Below are 5,975 nucleotides of genomic sequence, written 5' to 3' on the forward strand. Positions count from 1 at the left end.
CCCGCGTCTCCTGCATCGGCAGGCGGACTCTCAACCACTGCGCCACCAGGGAAGCCCATGATTCCTCATTTTTAAATGAACCATTTATTGAGGTACAACATACATGCTGAACAATACACAAAGCATAAATATGCACCAAGTGTACACATTAGTGTAAATACCACTTGGAATCACTACATCTCTAACTATGGTTTTAATGTAATATTTTGAAATGATCATTATTAAGAGTTTGTAAAGTGATGTTAAAAGGAGCATTGTGAAATATACAACTGAAGTCCAGATTGAAAACATTTTTTTGCATTAAGTTTTCTATCAACCAGCTATGTAGGCTTCCTAGACTCTGCTCCGAGGCTTGCCTCTCCAGATACTAGAACTTGGCTATGCCTATGAATGCTTGAGGGAGCATGAGATCAATGATAATTATTTGTTTTTAAAATGAAATACCCTAGAATATTCTCCTATGCTAATTAGGACAGTCAAATAAAACAGATAAAGCTTATAACTTTGGAAAGGTGGTCAAGAACCTATGTTCACAGTATGATTAAAAGAAAATTATGCCCTCTCAGTGCCACTCTGTTTGATATTATAATCAGTAATTGTTTTACTAAATTAATTCCATTCTGCGTGGTAAAAATATATTTTGAATTAAAATTATATACTCTAATAATTTAATAAGTATTAAATAATCTAGAATAACTTCAAAATATATACAATGAATTGGTGACCTCAAACCTCTCTTTAGAAACTGGTTGTGTTTAAAAATAAAAATGAAAAACAATAAGTAAAAAGCTTTTCACAAAATGCCCACATTAATATCTAACAGAAGAGAGAATAAAAATAATGTGCCTATCACCACTTCCATAAATAAGTTGGAGAAAGCACGTATAATATAATGCAGTTTTTTCTCTCTTTATAAAATTAATTCATTTTTATTTGTTTATTTATTTATTTATTTATGGCTCTGTTGGGTCTTTGTTGCTGTGCACAGGCTTTCTCTAGTTGCGGTGAGCGGGGGCTACTCTTTGTTGCAGTGCATAGGCCTCTCACTGCAGTGGCTTCTCTTGTTGCAGAGCATGGGCTCTAGGGCACATGGGCTTCAGTAGTTGTGGCACGTGGGCTCAGTAGTTGTGGCTCACGGGCTCTAGAGCGCAGGCTCAGTAGTTGTGGCGCACAGGCTTAGTTGCTCCATGGCATGTGAGATCTTCCTGGACCAGGGCTCGAACCCGGTCTCCTGGATTGGCAGGTGGATTTTTAAACACTGCACTACCAGGGAAACCCCTATAAAATTAATTTATTAACTCTTCTTGAGATAACTTTGATTTTCCTGTTTCTTTTATCTTATTCTCTAATTAATATAATAATTTCACCTAGAATGAACTCATTGAATATTAGTTGGTTTGGGTATGTTCAAAATTTAAATTATGCACATAAGAAGCAGATTTTAAAATATTTGTTGAAATGAATACATCTTTTACTCAATTTCAGTCAGAAATATATTGGTATAGGCACTTGTTGTTTAGCATCTCAGAATGACCCTAACAATTCTTTGAGTAATTACCTAATTGTTTTCTTTCACTCACTAGACTCTAATGCCCATGCAAGCTGTAGATCATTTCCTTACCAATAATTGTGCCTGGCACAGAAAAGTTTTCATATTTTGGTATGAATTAAAATGTAGACATTAGATTATCTAAATTAATCAACTTCTGATTATCCATGCCTAAATAATGAAGACTGAGGATTGAAGATTTTCTCCAAACAACCAGTCTTTAGTATGATCAACAGTGATCAGTTGTCTCTGCCCCATTACTCATCATGGCCAGACTTCCCTCCACTCTCTCTGTGTATCAATTATAACCGACAACTACTCCCACGTTAAACTTTGCCTTTATGTGCTGATGTGTTCTTAAAATAACATGAATAATCAAGAGTTGACTGGCAGCATAAAGTGAACTTGACAATTTATTCAAGAATATCAAGTAATTGTGTTTACTCCATTAGGAAAAAAATCTTACCTCATTCTTTTGAAGTACTTTATCTCACACTCTTTCCAGTATTCATCTATGTCTTCATGATAAATTACATCAAAGATGGCTTCTTTGGGTAATTTTCTTCCCTCTAATAGTAGAACTGTCTCTTTTTTGTAAAATCACTCACTCTGTCACAGCAATTTTATCATTTTCTGTTCTTCTATATTATAAACAAAAGTCATAAAGAAAATCACTCTTCAATTATTGCCCTCCAAAATATGCTTTGTTTAAGCAAATCACTCAACTTGGTCTTTTTTATCAGTATCTTATTACATCAGATTCTTTAATAGTCACATATATTTTTATTATAACTGGATCACATGTATTACCATTTCTGCTTAAAATAATTTTTCCCAGGGAGGGAAATAAATAGTGCCTGTGATACACCAATGAATAAGAGAAAGACCCTGATCTCATAAAGCTTACATTTGTGTATAGAATTATTGTCATGAATATTCTATGAAGAAAACATAAAATAGGCTAAAAGGAAAGTGTGATGGTTATTCATTTAAGTAGCATGATGAAGTAAGTACTTTCTGATGATGTGAAGAATGAGTGTAACCTGAATGAAATGAGAGTGAGAGCCATATGGAAGCAGAAGAGAAAGAGTTAGAGATTGCTTTTAAAGTGACAGAAACAGATTAGAGGCCAAAGTAAAAGCTCAATATGCGTTAGAAGAACTTCCATCACACCCACATCTCTGAGTGTGCAATTGAATGCTAGAAAAGAAGTGTGTAAGTAAGGAGGAGGATATCAATGCTAGAAAGCTCTTAAATTCTGGCTGAAAGTCCTCCTGCTTTGGCAATACACAAGTAGTTTTAGACATTGACGAAGTTGTTTCTTTGGGAATTTAAATCAATCTTAGCTTGCAGTCTATTTTGTTTTGGCTCTAAAAATTCATTTGTTTCCTTTATTCACTCAGTGATTTGTGTTTCCCTTTTGTTGATCTGTGTTTGTTTTCTTTACTGAAGCTTGGACAGTTAAGCCTGTTGCCTGAGAATACATTCATATCACGTTTACCATGGACTCAACTCAGGTATGTTTAGCTCAAAATGAATTCCAAAATGTTAAAAAGGTTAGGGAGATTTAAGACTTATTGATCTTTAGCTGACTGGATTTTACAATGGCCAGTTAGGAATTGTGATATATATCTGTCTATATTTCAGAACCCTTAAAAGTTTTTCAAAAGGAGAGGGAAGTTGAAAATCATTGCTGAGGAGGCAGCACACAGTCTGCTGCAAATTGGTCCTTATTTGTTATTCTGCTGTGTGAAAAGGTGATAGTGATACTCCTGCATTGCCCTGGGTTCAGGATTTTGTTGATTCATGTTAAGACCTTGATGATTGGGCTCTCAGGATGCATTCATTGCACACATACTTGCAGTCAGTCTCTGTAGAAATGTGTGTCTTTTTTTAGCTATCTAAAAAACTTCGCCCAAATTTCACTATCTGTGACAGATTTTTTTTAAATAATTTTTATAGTTGTAACTGTCTTTTCACTGAGGCTGAATTTTCTTCTCTGATTTTCCTTTTTTTGTTTTTTAATTGACTTTAGGGAAAAGAGCAGGAATAGATATGCTTTTAATGACTTATCTTTATCTGAAGATTTTTTTCTCATTTTTAACTATACTCTGAAAATACTGATATCAAAATATCTGAGTTTTTCATTTCAACATAATTAGCTTTGGCTCAATTCATATATATATGCTAATAATCTTTCTTTACTGTTGACACTGGCTGATCATTTATCAACACATGATATTGTACAACAGACAAATATGGATAAATGAAGAGAACACTTCAATTAGTGTCATTTTCTTGAGTATGTCAAATGTACATTTTCCTGTACTGCCAAAAAACATCATGGCATCTGTCCTTAGCCAACCATTTCCTCCAACTATGATTATTGTCTGTCATAGTTACACAATGATTCATCTCAATATAAAAAAAGGTATAACAAAAGAGAAGAAAATTTCACTTTGGGAATCTACTTTGGTGTTAACCCAGAGAGAACAAATCCGTATAGTCTATTACAATAGACTTTCTGGGGTTGGGCTTAGACCTCTCAGTATAAGGTGGGCTGAAAAGAAGATACATGAATGTAAACACATTAAGTTCATTTCTGACTGTGAAACTGTCAAATGCAATGTTAATGATTTAGCCTTTGGATATAGTATATTTTTTCTTACTAAAAATAACTTTATCTTTCGCTTTAGGCTAATGGCAGAGAATCAAAATTAACTTTCTAGCACTCAAGTCTGAAATGATTGATCAATCTAGACTAAAGCATGTATGTGCCCTAAAAACTTTTACTGTACTTTAAAGTATAAAAATAATATTTTTTACTTTCCTAGTTATGTATCATCTTTATAATCTTCTCACCCTCTTTATTTTAAGTTATTTAGACAAAAAAGTTAATTATAAGTATTATATATGCCATGGATATACTGACAATAAAAATACTAATGTAGCCTACTACCTGGATTCACTGAGCTCATATTATAGTGAGAGAGACAATAAGATAAATAAAAAAATTCAACACAGTGCAATGACAGATGTCTTAATGGCTTCTTCAGGATGATTAAGATAAAATCACATGTTCTTAGTATAGTGTCAGTTATTAGTGTATTCTTAAACTTAAATAAGCAACTGGAAATTTCAATAAATGTACAATGGCATATTTTACACATCTTATTTTAAAACCTAATTTCTTCCATTCTCTTTTAAAGACCCCCAAATTAGTAAACAGAAGCCTTAACTGAGGTAGTTATTTGCAGAGTGTTCCTTAATTGTCATAGCTTACACTTATGCAGATAAGGCAAGGCATAAATATTACAATTACTACTTATTTAAAGTACAAGGACAAAAACTCAAAGGTTTGAAACTAATTTATGCTACAGGCAGCGCATCTCGAATATAAAGCAAAAGAATGTTGCTGAACTTGCTGAACTGTTGTCGATCACTTGTCTCTGCCTTGGTTTTAATACTTAGTATTCATGGACTTTTCTGATGAATTGAAAAATCTTTCTGTGAGTTTTTTATGAAAGAAAAAATATCATATTCCCCCAGGGTCAAAGCCCCAGAGAACTGGTAACAGCAGGGGAGGTGGTACATACATACAATCCAGGCCTCCCAGCCATAGCAACGTCTGGGGCAACAGGCAGTAGTTGCACTGGGGCCTGGGACCCTGTCCTCCAGCTGCTAAGGTGCTCTGCTTGCCACTCTGGCCTTCTACCTGCCCCCTGTGCAGTGGCAGAGCCTTGCAACACCGGGCACTGGAGAGGCGCCCACATGACCCTGTCTTCCCTCCCCTGTGACAGCAGAGATTGTGACATAGGAAATCCCAGAGGCAGCTGGAGAGCCCACCATCCCAGTGCCCCAGGCAACACGGTCAGCGACCTTGGTAGCAGTAAGACACCAAAACCCCTGGAGGCAAAAGAAGCTATGAAGAGGGGTTGGGGCAACACCTCTGACAGAGACGGGTGGAGGGTGGAAAGTGCAGACTCTCAAAACCAGAGGCAGTTTTTGATAAGAGAAAAGAAAGAGATGAGAAACCAAAATCTTCTGCTATAGCGACACCTACTGGAATGCAAAAGAAAGGCCCCATTTGAAAAGGCACATCTGATAAAGGACTATTATCCAAAATACGCAAAGAACCCTTAAAGCTCAACAAGAGGAAAACAAGCCAATTGCTAAATGAGCCAAAGACCTTAACAGATGCCTCAACAAAGAAGATATACAGGTGGCAAATAAGTATACGAAAAGATGCTTCACTTCATATGTCATCAGGGAAACACAAATAAAAACAACAGTGAAATATCACCCTACACCTATTAGAATGGCCAAAATCCAGAACAACATGAAATGCTAGCAAAATGTGGAGCAATAGGAACTCTCATTCATTGTCCAAACCTATAAAATATACAACACCAAGAATGAACCCTAA

The 5,975-nt window shown here is 35.4% G+C and overlaps 1 pseudogene; it reads left to right on the plus strand.

The window, feature by feature from the left end:
- LOC103085902 (metalloreductase STEAP2-like) overlaps nucleotides 1–5,602 on the plus strand; it is a 27,444-nt pseudogene extending 21,842 nt beyond the window's left edge.
- The last annotated feature ends 373 nt before the right edge of the window (nucleotides 5,603–5,975 follow it).

Source organism: Lipotes vexillifer, unplaced genomic scaffold (genome assembly GCF_000442215.2).
Source record: "Lipotes vexillifer unplaced genomic scaffold, Lipotes_vexillifer_v1.1 scaffold66, whole genome shotgun sequence".
Lineage (NCBI taxonomy): Eukaryota > Metazoa > Chordata > Mammalia > Artiodactyla > Lipotidae > Lipotes > Lipotes vexillifer.